The 15,887-nt window shown below is 49.4% G+C and overlaps 1 protein-coding gene across 4 annotated transcripts in view; it reads left to right on the plus strand.

The window, feature by feature from the left end:
• Positions 1 to 9,316: 9,316 nt before the first annotated feature.
• The window catches only part of PELI1 (pellino E3 ubiquitin protein ligase 1), a 48,298-nt gene continuing 41,727 nt past the window's right edge, over positions 9,317 to 15,887 (plus strand). Inside the window, exon 1 of one of the 4 annotated variants that reach the window (XM_085218788.1) lies at positions 9,317 to 9,484. The gene's annotated coding sequence lies outside the window, so the exon portion shown is untranslated. Of the gene's footprint in view, positions 9,485 to 14,764; positions 15,058 to 15,887 lie in introns of those variants that run through there. The other 3 variants (XM_085218785.1, XM_085218787.1, XM_085218786.1) reach the window with 3 other exon arrangements.

Genomic DNA, 15,887 nt, shown 5'->3' on the forward strand with positions numbered 1-15,887 from the left:
GTGTTGTTCTAACAGCTTAAAAAAACAGACAGGATTGGAAATAATTCAACTTAAGAGACCCAAGACATGAATTAGAGAGAATAAATAGCTCATGTTTGTGCTTATGCCCAAGAACTGCCTTGCAGAAGGGGCCCACCACGTAGCTGATGGGGCTGTGGGCCTTAGGGTGATACTCAGAGGTCCCAGACCTGGTGTGGGCTTTGCAAGTTCTCCAAAGCAGGGTGGCCCTGTGCAGCCCATGCCCAAGCTGATCAGGCACTGTGCATGGACTAACCAGCACCCGTGTGTGGTGAATTCATTGAGTGTTCATGCAAAAGCAAAGAGGGAGCGTGGATGCATGTGGGTTTGGTATTAATGTGTGGATTCCTCTGGTGCCCATGCAGGAATTCATTGGTTGCTCGTACTTGAGCTCTGTGGGTGCTCATGCATGAAGTAATTGGACTCATACATAAATTAATTGGGTGCTCATGCATCAGCTAATTGGGTTCTCGTGAATGAATTAATCGATTGTTCTTGCATGAATTAATTTGGTGCTTATGCACGAGCTGTTTGAGCTCTTGTGCATACATTAATTGAGCACTCATGCATGAATTAGATGGGTGCTCATGCACAACTTAATCAGGTGCTCATGCACGGATTATTTTGGCACTCATGCAGGAATTAACGAGGCTGCAATTTCTGCTGTTGGTGCCCACAGCCCCACCGGCCTGCAATGACCGTGCTTCACTCTCATGCATCGCATTGTTACCAAGGGTGCAGAGCACCATCTAGTGAATGTTGGTGAGGAAACCATTGCTGCAAGCCCTGAGAGGCTCCGGGTGAAGCAGGCAGCTAAATCAACATTACCACTGTTTTTTTCCTCTCTTTTTTTTAAGATGCATGACCTCTCTCTACTTGCAACTTGAGCTCGAGCAGCTGGAGAGGGGCAATCCCCTTGCAGAGCCTGGGAGAGGCCGCAGCCCAGCGACCTGCCACCTGCAGTCACTCTAATTAAAACCACCAGGATGAGTTCACATCTCTTTGTTTTTATTATGGACGTGTTTGAAGTCTCCCATTGCTTTGGGTAGTCTGCACTGCAGTGAAGTTTTTAGCAGCAATACTTGAGCTTCGCAGCTACTCTTTATGGCCAAACATCTCAGAAGGGTGTTGAGCAGGTTTGTTAGGAAAGGGGAATGCTTGTTGGTGTAGGAGATGGCTGGGGACAGGCCTGTAACAATAAGTCACTGCTACCACCCTCAGATGGGAGCAGACGGGCCCTCAGTGAGCCCTGGGGACTCGGTCCAGCTGGGTCATCCTCCAACCTCACTTCATCGTTGCCCCAAAGTCCTGCTTCAGTGAGCCAGCCCGGTTGATAGCATGGCACAGTTCATGCTCAGGGGAAATTTCCTCTTCCTCCATGCCACCACTGTGCTCAACTGAGAGACCAAAGGCTGCACATGCTTCTGCTGGGGACACCTCCAATCCTCCAGTTCAGCAGCACCTTTCCAAAGGGTGGACCTACAGCTTCCCAGCCCTTTGGTTGGCTGGATGAGCCCCCAAGGAGTTGAAGATGCTCATTTTGGCAAAAAAAGAAAAAAAGAAAAAAAAAAGGCTCTTTATGCCAACCCATGCCAGCAGGACCTCTGGGGAAGAGAGGACTGTGACCTTGCCCTGCAGGATGGGATAGTGGAGCTGCTCCTTTGGCTTTATGGAGCTGGTCGTGCCTGGAGACACTTGATAACTTCTGCCCCATGGCTGAAGGCCACGTCATGGCCTTTCGTTGGGTCTTCAAAACCCTCTAGAGGGAGCCCTGATCCCAGACATCCCCTGCAGAGGGCTTGAAAGGCCACAAAGGTGCTGCGTGGGTGTAGAGATGGAGGGTTTGGGGTTTTTTCTTTTTTTTTTTCCCTTTCTTTTTTTCTGTCTTTCTTTCTTAGTCTTTCTTTGTATTCCTTCCTTCTTTGCTTCCTTCCCTCCCTCCCTCCCTCTCTCCTTCATCTTCCCTTTCTTCTCCCCCTCTCCTTTACTCATTTACCAGCCTTGTGAAACCCTACTGTGACATCTGATTTCCATCCACTTGGGCAGTAAACTGACATTTTTCTCACGGTCTCTGTGCTCTTGTGCCTTGGGTCTCTGCCAAGTGCTCCACATCTTCAACTTACTTCATTTTTTTCTTTTATAGACCGAGTCATCCTCTCCCCTGCTCTGTCCCCTTCTCACCCTTTAAAGGAAGTAAAGGAAAATGTTTCCAGCTCCAAGCACTTCAGTGTCCCTGCGTCATGGCACGCTGTGGGATGATGGAGTGCTTCCAGGGATGGGGACAGCCCGTTCCTGCACTATGTCTCTGCCATCTCCTCCTCCTGGTTCCATAGGAAGAGGAAGAGAATAGTTAAGTCTTCTTGGTGCTTGTTTCCTGAGTCTGAAATTCCCTTTGCGTCCTTGCACCATGCTCAGAGGGGAAAAAAGTCATACCCAACATGCAGAGGCTTGAGTGGGGAGGTCACAGCACGAGCATCTGCTGACATTTCCTCTGTCATTTGCCACGCTGGTGCACTGCTGTATCTGAGCACTTAACATACAATGCAGTTATTAAGTACAATGAGTTGCTGCTTGGGTGTTAAATTCATTTAGCCACAGAAATGGAGCTTTGCTTGTAGCCCTGCTGTGTTCTTAGCATCCCTTCAGCCCTGCTCAGATGAGTCACCCCGAGCACACAGCCCAGATGATGCAGAACCCATCCGAAATGACTAAGCACTTCAGCAACCGAGCCCTCTGATCCCTCAGCAGTAGGCTTTGGCCATGCCTTTGCACCAAAACACCCATTTGCCATCAGGGCATCCCTCCGTGCAAATTTGCTCATGTGTTCGGTTTGCAAGTGCCCTTTCCTCTTGCAGGAGGAAGGAGAGCAAATCCCATTGACCTGCAGGGCAGGGCACTCATTGCTTTCTGCGGGGAAGACACCCAAACAACACAGCTCAAGCAGAGGTTTGTTTGGGGTTGAGTGAACTCTGTCCCTTTTGGGTTTCTGCCATAGGAAGCCAAGTCCTTCAGGTCAAAAGGGCTGCCTGCTTGACGCAGGGGAAGTCCTACAAATAGGCAGCCCCACCATCCCGCCTGGACTGGTTGCTGTACCTAAGTGATTGGTGTGTGAACTTGTGAACTGAAGCAGCAATTGGAGGATCTGCACCTTTGGGGGCTTGCCCTTTCTCTGTGCAGTACAACAAAAAGCAGAGGGAAGGTTTGAGCTGACTTTCTTCTCAAGAAATAGTTTATTTTGGAGTAGCATGGAGACTTTGGGCAGCTTGAGTGACACGGTTTAGTGGTATGGTGGTGATGGGTTGATGGCTGGACATGATGATCTTAATGGTTTTTCCAACTTTGATGATTTCACGATTCTAAAGACTTCTGATAAAAACAACATGAGAAGAGGAAATTCGGGAAACCCAAAATCAGAGAAACTGTACACAGTACAGAAGGGTTGGGTGCAGGTAAGAGGTGGATGCTCTGGGCATCCCTGTGCCCCAGGCTTTGCTGCAATGAGTGAGGATAGCTGATGCTCTCACTGGGCCACACCAAGCTGTTCTCTGCAATTTCCTTGATTTTAGGTGATATTGGAAAATGGAAATTCATTCAAAATTCCTCATTCCTGAGAGGTTATTAGGTGACTTCTGCTTTTAGGAGAGCACACAGAACATTTTTGGCCATGTAGATCAAATGAGAGTGCTGCTCCCCATCTGGGCAGGTCAGCATGCAGTGCTGGGGCACTGTGGCTTGATTATGTCTCTGCTTAGGTTGTAATTACTAGGTCACCATTCCTCCCCTGTATGGAGAGGAGCCTATTGCTTTGCCTGTTCTCCTTTTGTGGAGTGTTATGGAGTCTAGACAGGGCTGGAACCTGCACCTACCACTTCCCTTCTCTTTTAGGTGTCCTGATGAAAGCACAAGTGTGATGTGACTCACCACACTTGCTTGCACAGGACGAAAACTCATTTATTGCTCCCTTCCCTGACACCTTCTTCACATAAAATGAGGAATGCCAAACCACAATTCCAAATCCTCCAGCTTGTTTTGAGGACAGCTGCCCTTGGGAGGACCCTGGGCAGATTGGGGCCAAGGAACAACCTTCCTTTTTTCCTGTGTCCATGAAGACATCAGGAGACTGGAGCTGGTAGGGTTTCACACGTAACGATTTTAATGGTTGCTGCCTTAACTGAGACTGGGTCCTACATTCCACTGAGACCTCAGGATGTCAGGATGAGCTCACGACACTTTTTGGATTCCGGCAAACCACTAACAACTGAGAACAAACACACATGGCATCAGCTCCCACTGATCTCAAAATAAAATGCAGGATTTTGAGAAAAAAAAAATAATTGCTGTTTGCTTCAAGCACAGCTTCAAGGAATGCAGAAAACCTTTGATCTCCTGAGGCTTTGTGCAGCACAGCTTTCTGTTCTAGGAGTGCTCCGCTTGCATCTTATTGGGTGTAGATCTTAATATAGTTAATTTCTTCAATGCAGGGAAAAAAAAAAAAGCTTGCCTGCCTCATCTGTAATAGCAGGCGAGATTTGACTTGATATATTTAATTACGGCGGATGGCACAACTGATTTCTTAGTCATTAATAAATGTATGAGGAACACATGAGTAAATGAGCTATTACACTAAAAATAAACAGCTCCCAAAAGTTACCAAAACAAGGAATACACAGCAGGGTGGAACAGGATGGCAGGTGCTGCACGCAAGAAGAAAACTCCCCTGCTCATGTAGGTTAGACAGCCATAGCAATAATGATGTGTTATTACTACTTCTTAATGTATTGGCTACTGTTGCTGTTTTATAATATAGCAACTTCGGTCCTTGGGGTGCTGAAGGTTGGTGGTGAGGAAAAATGGCTTAAGTTTGCTCTGACACCCTAAATAAATCACTGCATAATGCAGTGTGCTGAGGGGACCCCATTCTTTATCAAGAAGAAAGAACTTAAAAACCATATGGCTGATGACTTCCCTACAAGCATACGTTCTCTGCAAGGTCTGTCTGCTCCCTTTTCATTAGAAATATAGTATTTTTTCCTTCTTTTCCTTCTGCTTCCCCTTATTCTTGACCTTGCCCTTAATATCAGTAGCTTGCTCTAACAAATAATGTAGCATACATCCAGTTGTGGTCTGATCTTAGGTGGAAGATGGCCAAGAACTTTGCAATGCTTGTGGTGTATTAGGGAGCTCTACTCTGCTCCCTTTGGGTGCCGATCTGATACCAGAGGGAGACGTTGGTTGTAGCAACAAGTTTTTCTCACTGTGCGCACAATCACCTCAGATCAGCACATGGACAAAGCACACAGGGCTTAAGCAAAGAAAACCCTGGGGATTTTAGCATAGGCTGAATGTTCGATGAATGCTGAAGTGCATTTCTGACTGGGGCCTAAAGGAATCAGGGTTTTATACTGGGAGCAGAGGGTGCACTGCTTGGGCTGTCAGCATTGCTTGGCTGGGTCTCCAGGCTGGGGAAGCAGCAACATGGACTATCAGTTGTCACCTCTCCTTCTGGGCTTATTCCTGAATTCTGAGAAGAAAGAATGGGCATAACATGTCAGGAGGGTGTTCTGCTGTTTGCCGTGTTTGCGCTCTCAAGTGTTGACCTGGTGCTAATGGTGGATGTTCTCCTGTCTGCAGGAGCCCTACAAGTCACCTTCCCTGATTCTTCTGGGCTGGTGAAAACAAAGTTTTTTGGGAAAAAAAATAAACTCATGAGTTGAACTCAGTATATAAGTGAAAATAATTGCATACTGAACAAGGTTGCAGCTTGCAAACGGTTTCCATACAAAGGGTGAGGTGTCCCCAGTCATCTATTCAAGTGTGATGTTTTGCCTTTTTTTTATGCTACATGACTGATATTGACGTTTCCATGAGAAAACTTATTTGTTTTTTTGTTTTGTTTTGTTTTGCTTCAAAGTATCTTTGCTTTTAAAATGAGCTTTCCTTTTACAAATGACTCCAATCATGAAAATAAGGGGGAAAGTGCTGCTTTTCAAGAGTTTAGTGACTTGGAGGGAGAGTGAAGCAACTTTGTTTCAAGCCAAATCAAAGACCTCAGCTGACCCCTCAAAAACTGGGGGAATCTTTTCAGGTCTATCAAGATTTAAGAGTGACTGCAAAAGGCATCTTCATTCCCCGTCTAAGGCAAAGGCTGAAAATCAAGCGTGGCCCCTCTGCAGTGAAATAGTGGGTACAGTTGAGGAGAATGGGAATGGAAATCTTTTTTTGCAAGTATTTGGAGCACCTCTCCTGCCCACTTCCACCCATAGCAGCCGATACCAGGCCAATTGCTTCAGCATGTAGCCAGGGCACAGGATGAGTTGTATCCTGCACCAGGTGATCCTCAGAGCCTGTCTGAAGCTGGCTGATGGCTCTCTGCCATGGGGCCAATGGGGTGGCTCTTGCGAGCTGCCCAGAGATTCTATATGTGAGTCTGGGGACACAGTCCCAGTGGCATCACTTAGGAGCACACCTGAATGTTCTTCCTGCAGGCCTTGTAGATATTGCTGAGGAATGAGAGCAGGCATTGCACCAAGAAATCCGCATATTGAGAAATTCATTTCACATATTGAGGAATTCATCCCTCAGCCATCATACACAGCAACTCTGCCACGACAGCTTATGCATGAGACATGTTTACAGCTTCCGTAAACCATTTTCAGAGCCACAGAACAAGTTATTTTGGGATGCTCTGTGCTAAAGGCAACTTCTCCATGGTGACAATTTTGTGTGCCTGCTCTGCTCTGTGATTCTGGCTTTGAAATAATGCTGGCTTTCAGATGCAGGCCCCATGTCTGTACGTGCAGGGTGGTGGCTTGGTACTCTCCTCATCATGCTGTCAATAGATGCACTTCTTGAGGAGTTCCCACCCAAAAGCCACCATTTTGTGTGGCACCAATGTCAGCCTTCTTACTCAACTTTCTGGAAGAACACCAGGTTTTGCTAACAAGCCAAGTTTCTAGGTCCCTTGGCCTCCTGAACAAATGGAACTGGATCAGAGATGTCTCTGGGGCAGCAGGACAGCTTCTGACCCTTTGACTGTGGGGATTTGAAGCCCAGCAGTGATTTGAGCTCAGCATGCATTGGCCCCAAGGCTCCTGGGCCTACGCAGAACTTTTCCCAGTAGAGGCCACTGAAAGCCAGTGTCCTTAGGCCATGCTGATGGCAGCTCAGGTGTCAAGCCCCTCAGATGGCATGTTGGCTGTGGCTCAGTCTTGAGCCACAAGCTACAGAAGGAAGTGATGCCTTTGCAGGGCTGTCCCAAGTAAGCACATTCTGCTCCTGTCCCCTTCCAGATTCTACTTATGGCTTCAACACTTCTGCATTCCCAATGAGGAGCTGTGACGTGACTCTGCAAGTGTCTGCACTGCCATCTGCCAAGCAAGGTGCTAACGAGCGTGACTAACGGGATCCAGAGCTGGCCCTGGGATTGCAAAGTCTCTGTATCTGACTAAAAATGTATCATGCTTTTTATTAAATCCATGTGCCCATGGAAAACCTCACCCGAGGCCTGATGCCTCTTGTTCCTCCCCCACCTGCCCGTGGGGGTTACAGGAACTACGGGGCCTTGGGAGACACCAGCAGCGTGACCTACAGTGGAGGGTGTTTGCAATATAGAGACATTCAGATGGCTGTGGCCTTCCTGACTACATTTTTTGTAGGAAGAAGGTACAGAGTTTGTAATAAACATTGCATTCAGTTGTTATCACATTAACCTCACAGCCTGGTCTGTGGGGATGAGGGATGAAGTCATGAAAAGTCCATGTATTTGGACTGTGATAATGTAGATCCTGATAATCTGGTCCACAGTGCATGGGGTGAAGCTGGCAGCAGCTAAAAGCGCAGGCTGCAATGCTGATAATGCCTGTGCCCACGTTCCTGGGGTGAGGAAGGGAATTGCAGTGAACACGTGTAAGCCTTACTTCAGTGCAAACTCCTCTGCCTGGGGCATGGGGAGGGAGTGCAGAGCTTGTGTCGGGTGTGCATTTGGATTGCAATGATGGTGAAAGCAGATTTTATAAGCGGGTTGTGTTCAAGTAGCTTCGGCACAGAAAGGAGCGGATCAGGCACAAGCTGCAAGGATTACTGCACTTGCTAATTAGCTCACACATGAGAGCCCAGTGAGCCATCAACAGATGCATGAGTGCCACACTAAAGCATGCATGAGCACCCAGATAGTGCCTGCATGAGCACCCAACTCATCCCCATCTGGGCCATGATTAAAGTCAGCATGAGGGCCTGATTAATTTACTCGAGAGACTTCTTCAGCTCATACATGGGCACCTAGCCAATTCATGCATGAGCACAGAACCAGTGTAAGCAGGAGCATCCCATGACTTCATGCTGGAGCACTTGAATAGCTCTAGGTCCAAACGGGTGATGCGGAAGCTGCTCACTGGCAGTAAGATCTGCATTTTGGCTGCTGGTTGTTTGAACCAGTGCATCCAAACCAGAACCACCTCCATCTCATGAGCAGGGATGACAACCAGAGCCACCTGCTGGCACAGCCACAAACACCTGCCCCCACTCACCTGTTTGGGTCTAACTGCAGCTGCTGCTTGTTTGTTGTCAGCTTTATTCCATGTTGCATGACCTAGTAAGCATTAATAAATGGTGCTGTCTGGGACAAAATTACAAGTAATGACCAGGTAAGCACAAGCAGATTTGCACAAGAAAGAAGGTGCCTATGTTTGAGGCATTAAAACAGGCTCGAAGCAAGCTCTGCTGAGTGCAAAGCCCCATTTGTTCCCTTTGCTTTTGAGCAGACTTGCTTCGTATATATCTGGGCTAATGTGGGGAAAACCAGCTTAAGCCTAAGGAAGAGTGAGCAGAGCTTTGTGCTGCTGCAGATGGAGCAGCACAGTCCCAACACAGGGTTGGATCTCTGAGAAAAAGTCCATCCAACCCCACCACGTGCTTCTGGAGATGTGGTGCTAATCAGGGATGGGGAGGGCTAAAGTTAGGAAGTCTTAGAATAAACAAAAAGAATAGCTTTCCCTCTTCCTGAAATTTAAACTAGAAGCTGGCTTTGTCTTTATTATTGTTTTATTAAGTTAGGTTGCTGCCAGTGAGCCATTTTTTGCAATGAAAAATTTACGGGGCCAGCTAAAGCTGAGAAGGGTCCTAAATTACTAAATGTAATAGTAAGATAAAGCCACAGCAGGGCAGTGACTTTAATGGAAATAAGCTGCTCGACTTTGCCCTTGAAAGTTTATGGCGTTTAAAACCATTGTAAACATGTCCATGTACATGGATACGGTTTCTATAGCAGCACAGCAACAGTTAAGGGCTTGCTCCCAAACATACCCCAAAGGAAACTAAAAATAGTGTATTCGTTGTATCAAAATCTGTATACATATTCGGGCAGACATACAGAAACTGGGGGTATGTGAGCCTCCATCCTCTTTTTCCCTCATTTCTGACAGGGAGCTGGAGGAGGACGCTGGACCAGAGCCCAGGATGGAGTGACGCTGTGAGTGCTCATTGCTTGCTACCAGCTCTGCTGCAGCCACAAGACCTGTCTGACCATTGGGTTTTATTGATTTTTACCTAAAGCTTGGGTTCATGGGGTATGAGGGGTGCACCTGCCTTCCTGCAGCAGGGATGGGTGCAGATTGGGATGCCCATATCTGCAGCAGTGTAGGAAGGGCACTGGCAATGGGAATGCAGAGCACGCTGGGGGGTTGTGGAAGTTTTCTCTTGCCTTTCAAGCAGCATTTAACCAGGTCAGGAGCTGGCTGCTCATCAAGGCAGGGCAGAAGTCTTTTCTAGCTTCGCCATGATGGGTCCCAGTTCCATTTCTGGATGGCTTTTGCTCTCCTGTGCCGTCACCAGCAGTGTCCCAGTGCAATCCATGGTAACCTCCAAAGCAGAGAGCTGTGTTCCTATAGTTTCAAAGTAGGAAAGAGACAGGGAATGCCTTTCTTGGGAAGAAGCATCCTTTAGAACCTTCCCACCCCTTGACCACATACGGTGGCTTTGAAGTAACAGCATCCTCCTCACAGGAGTGCAAAAGTGCATTGCATTGCTGAGAGTATGCTGTACATCACAGCACAAAGATGCACAGCAGAGAAGCTGGCCAGTGCATGCAGTAGGTACAGCATGTCGAAACCAACACCAAGAAATTTAATTTGATGCAAAGCAATGGATTTCAATGCAGAGATAAGCAGTCAGAACATGTTGTTGGCTGTATCTTTCACACAGAGCACAGTTACGCTAGGCTATTTCCATGTACTCACACAGAACAGCTCAGTATTTAGGAAAATGCTAAATACAAAGTCAAATAAAATGCAGGAATACATAAAACATATCATTCATAAGGGAAACATTTTACCTCTTCCTTAAGTTGTTACTTCATTTAGAGCAGCAGCCATCAGCTTGCAGCATCCAAAAGATGCAATGAGAGTTACCCAACCACAGCCCAGCATCAGCAATGCCTGCCTGGTGTCTCCTGCAGTCACAGCACGAAAGCAGGGGATCTTGGCCAGCTCTACTCATCCTAAAGTTATCCCACTTTCACGACATAAAAGCCTGGTGATTTTTATTTATTCCTTATATAAGCAGGCATTCTCCTACATTTTAAACAAGTATCACATGCCATAATGGTTTATGAATGACAAGTCTCTGCTAATTCATTCTGCACGAGGGGATTTATCACAGGCATTAATTTGCAAACCGATGCCATCAAAAAGAAACGTTGCATTTGAGGATGCCCACCCAATAGAAAAGCTTTCTCATCTCTGAGATGCCCACAAAAAGTCATGCCCACCTCCTGTCAGGGCTAAATGGCGTTTTTGGCTTTGGCCGTGCATTCCCAGCCAGTCCCATGCAGGCTGTGCCAGGGGAGAGCCCAGACATTCTGTCTCCCTGCTGATTTTACTCATGGGTTATTTAAAGCAGGCATCGATAGCTCTGTGCCGAGGCAGCTGAGCGCAGCCATCGATGGCTAATGAAGGTGAATGTCAGAAGTCATCATCACAGTGATTAGTGTAATTAAACCGAGATGCAAAATGCCAGCAGGAGCAGCAGCAAGTCCCTCTGATAGGTTTGCCTCACTAGGTGGAAATCCAGGCACATACTCCACATCCCCTACACATCTGGGTGCGCTGCTGCTGGCTTACTCCTGATTGCCCTTTGAAGCTCTTCTGCTATGCTTGCTGTATTTCTTTGTGTTTTCCTTATAATGAGGCAAGCAGTGAGGCTTTTCCTTGCTGGATCATAAGCACTGGAGCTTGCACCTCCAAATTCTGTCCCTGCAAAGAAAAGCCTACCAGGCCCATGTATTTTCTAGAGGGCAAAAGAATCCCCCAGCAGAAGTTCCAGTGGAGCTCCCGTTTATTTGTCCTTACTGCCTCTGTATCGCCCCTCTTCTCTTCATTCCAGCCTCCTGCCATGACATCGCTTCAGTTCAGCATCTCCCCTTCCCAAGCTGTAAAGCACGGGTGAAAATATCTAGCTGCCTACCTGAGGGGGCTGATATGTGGATTAATTAATATTTCTGAAGTGCCTCAAAAATTGCTGAGTGTTATTGCTACATAACAACTGTTGCTACGCAGGGAAAATTCCTGCAGCCAGATTCAGGCGTGGACACCACACCTATGTTTCCTGCCCTTGCCGAGGTCACAGCCTGGCTTTGCTATGAGCACAGAGCCAGAAAAATCCCCATTTTGGCTTCCCCAACACTTCACTTGTGCTGTCTCTGCAGCTTTTTGAAGTGCCCTATTGGACGTATCTGTGTGCCCCATTCCAAAGCATCCCAGGTGGCATTTTTGGTGGACACTTCATCTTCCCTGGGCAACCCAAAGTACCCAAAGCAGGGCCAACAGCCTGCCACGCAGAGCTGTTTGTCTCCCACGGCAGAATTAGGGAGCGAGGGTGGGTCTACCACGCTTGGCAGGCCTGGATACCACACCTCAGCATCCGAGTGACTCACAGGGCGCTCAACCAAGAGGCAGTTTAAATTCTCCTCCCCTTTCTTGCAACCAGGCAACAAGCTTTTAAAAAAACAACGTGTTTTCTCCTAGCTTCCCTGCTGGGAATGTCTCATTTTCTGTGGCTGAGAGCATTGCTGTAGTGGGCGTCGATTTGGTTGTTGTACAGAGGAAGATAGATGAGTTTGGGTTCCATCAGTGGACTTTGTGGTCCATCATCAAGCCTCAAAGACAATGGAGACGTGGATTAATTAAGCATGTCCTGAGTGGTTTTCTGGTCCTGAGGCCAGCTGGTGATGTACCAGTGCTGCCAAAGTTTTCTGTAACCTATCAAAGCTGCTTCCTTCAAGAGGTCCCCAGCTCAGACATTCTCCTAACCACTCCTGGGCAATAACTGGCCTGGAACAAAATGATGCTGAGTTCCTAGCAGCTGTCATTTTATTGTCATGGAAGCAGCCAACATGCCCTATGGCCATCTATCACCAGGCCATTAGAGGTTTCTCCTTCCATGGAGGAACATTGGAGGAACCAACGGAACCACCAGATCACCAGATGGTACATGGTTAGGGTAGAGCATTTGCTAGAAAGGTGGGTTGCAGGCTGCTGGTAGCAAGTCTGTGCTTTCACAGCTCTCTGATTCATTATAGGCTGCAATAAGCTGCTGTAGCTCAAGTCTGCAGGCATCAGCCTAGGACAGAGTGTTCTCCATTGGGTTATATTCAGAGCAAGGCTTTTTCCTCACCAGTATCATGGGTACTTACTTCAGGGGAACGTGCAAAAACCAAGGGGCTGCAGGAGGAGTTCTGCAGGGTGAGAGGATAAGGATGCAACAAATCAAATTCAGGGATGAAAAACACATAAGAACACGCAACAGTAGGAGGTGCTTTCATCTTTCAGGAGGAAGCAGCAGGATTTGATGTCGGCTGCAATAGTTTGGGAACAACACATGGCTATGAACTGGATTCCAAAAAGCAAAAGTGAAACAAAAACCATTGGTAGCATCCAGAAACAGACCTCAGGGAAGAGGTCAACACAAGTGGCTGGGGAGGGCCCAGCTGAAAATCCCCCTGCAGCAACCACTAAACAAACCTTATTTAGACAGAGCCCATGGTGGCCTCCTTCCTTTTATCTTCTTACTGTGGCTGTCAGCCTGAGACACTATGTTGATTTCATTTTTCAAGAGGGAAAGCCAAGAAAGGAGTATTACCGTGTTGCCACACAGTTCAAGTGGCTTAAATGAAAGCTGCTATGGGTCTTCTGGCACAGAGCTCCCAGGCAGAAAGCATGACATTTTTTTCTGTAATATATGGGGGGGGGGGAAAGGCAGGGAAAAAAAGTGCTCTGGCTGCTTAAATTGGATGTAAACAAAAACATACAGACATCTGTAGTTTTGTGTGTTTTCATGGGATCATAGGCATCAAAAGCTGCTTTGTTTCTTCAGTTAACCTGTGGTTGCACATGGCACAAACTGATGCATCTGAGGTCCAACAGCAGCGAGGAGCGGGGACCAGTCTTGGCAGTGCCGTGGTCTGCTGCTTGCAGATGGGGTTTGTGGCACAGAGGCTTAGTTTTAGCCTGCCTTGGTTTCCCCATGCATCAAAGGGGCTGTGAAGATTCCCTCTGAAGCCGTCCCATGCTGCTCATCACTGGGCACCTCACACCCCACACACCTGACCCATCAGTGTATCGAGTTGCTCAACCATTCCAGTGAAGAGCTCAGCTTTGACTCATGGTTGAAAGCATTTCCACCCGCCTGTGGGCTGACTCACAACTGGAGGACGGATCACAGCAGCACGGTGCGCACCGTGTGTTGCGCTCACTGTGCCCAGTGACTGTCATTTGGGCCTGAGTCACCTCACACCTCCACTCAGGATCAGCCAAGCAGCCCTCAGAGCTGTCAGCTGGCCATCTCCATGACGGGGTTCTTTTTGATCCTGTTCTCATCACCGCCCCGCCAGTTTCTCTCACAGGAGGACAAGGGGCTGCAAAGCACACAGAGGGCATCCAGGACCTCCTCCTTTCCTGGTGTGTTGTGGATGAGCTCTCACTGTTGTGGGTCTAATGGCAACCTAGAACTCCTCACAGGGAGTGGAGGGGCAGCACTGAGCTCTGCACTCTGGGGACAGTGACAGGGCTTCAAGGGATGGGGGGATGGTGTGGGGCTGGGTCAGGGGATGGTCTGGGGGGTTGGGGAAAGGTTCTGCCCCAGAGGGTGGTGGGCATGGCACAGGCTGCCCAGTGGGCACGGCCCCAGTGCCAGAGCTCAGGGAGAGTTGGGGCAGCACTCTCAGACATAGGGTTCATGTTTAGGGTCTGGAGCACGAGTGTTGTGGGGAGTGACTGAGGGAACTGCGATTGTTCAGTTTGGAGAAGGGGAGGCTCAGCGGAGACCTTATGGCTCTCTCTAACTCCCTGAAAAGAGGTTGTAGGGAGATAGGTGTTGGCCTTTTCTCCCGTATAACAGCAATGTAGTAGCCTCAAGCTGCACCAGGGGAGGTTCAGGTTGGATATTTGGAAACACTTCTTCTCCAACAGAGCGGTGATGCAGTGGCATAGGCTGCCCAGGGAAGTGGTGGAGTCACCATCCCTGGAGGTGTTCAAGAACAGTGGAGATGTGGCACTGGGGGACGTGGTGGAGATGGGTTGGTGGTTGGACTTGATGATCTCAGAGACCTTTTCCAACCTCAATGATTCTGTGAGCCTAAGGTTATATATATTTGTATATTACACTTACGCACAGCCCCCCGTTACACCCCCAGACGACGGCACTACAACTCCCAGCATGCCCCGGGCTACAGGGCCGTCACCCCGCCCCCTGACCCCGCCCCCCTTTAGTCCCGCCCACAGACGGTTGGGTGCGCGGGCGCGCGGCGGCAGCCGACCCAGAAGTCTGGGTGAGCGGCGGCTGGGAGGTGCGTGGTGAAGGCGGCGTCGCCCGGCTGTGCGCTGCTCTCCGCCTGCGGAAGGCAGTCAGTGCGTGCGTCCGTCCGTCCGTCCGTCCGTCAGTCAGTCAGTCATTCAGACAGTCCGTCTCTGCTCGGCGCGTCGCTGCGGTCCCCCCCCGCCGCCTCAGGGAGCCGCGGGCTCCTCTCCCGCCTGCTGCCGCCTTCCTGCGGTAAGTCCCGCGCCCGCTGCGACGCAGCCCGCCTCCGCGCGGCCGTAGGGTGCCGCTCGGGGCCTGCCCCCAGCCCCGCTTTGTGCTCCGGGCGGCCGGCTGCAACCTCCTTGGCCTTTTTGTTTTGTTTGTGTTGTTGTTTTTTCTTTTCCTCTTTAATTCTTTTTTTTTTTTTTCCTCCTTCTCCTCCTTCCCTCCTCCCCGCCCTCCCCCCCCGTGCCTTTGTGCCGGTCGCTTGGCTTCCCGTGCGGTTTTGTTTCCTCCCCGCTCGCCGTCTCCGAGCGGATCGCCGTGCCTTTGTGACGGAGCGGCAGCCAGCCATCCTCGGTGGAGGCGGGGGGGGGGGGGGGGTAGGGAACGGGAGGAAGATATTAAAAATAATTTTACAAAATCACGCTACCTTTGGACTCCGGATGCTTCATCGATTCGGGGATTCGGAGTAATCCCCTTCTCCCCGAGGGCAGCAAAGGGGGGCTGGCGGCTCGGCGAGGCGCACGGCACAAAGGGGCTGTGCGGGCTGCCCGGCCCGGCGCTGCACCCACCCCGCTGCGGGCTCTCGCTGAGCTGCCGGGCTGAAAGCTCGCTCTGAGAGCCTTCGCTCCAGCCCTCCTCCCCCGTCGGCTCTTTGTGAGCGGCGCAACTTTCACCGAATGCGGTTTCGGACGGAGCTAACAGCTCGTGTGCCGCCTCCGGGAGCAGCGGAGGGCGTTGGAAAGGCGGCTGTTGTGTTTTGTACCCGAGGCTTGTTTGGTGCGTTTTCGTTCCCTCTCTCCCCAAAAGCTGCTGTTGTCTGAGCTCTGCAAAACGCTGCTTCGTAGTTGAGCCGTGCC

The sequence above is a fragment of the Meleagris gallopavo genome, chromosome 2 (assembly GCF_905368555.1).
Source record: "Meleagris gallopavo chromosome 2, MGAL_WU_HG_1.1, whole genome shotgun sequence".
In the NCBI taxonomy this organism is placed as follows: Eukaryota; Metazoa; Chordata; class Aves; order Galliformes; family Phasianidae; genus Meleagris; species Meleagris gallopavo.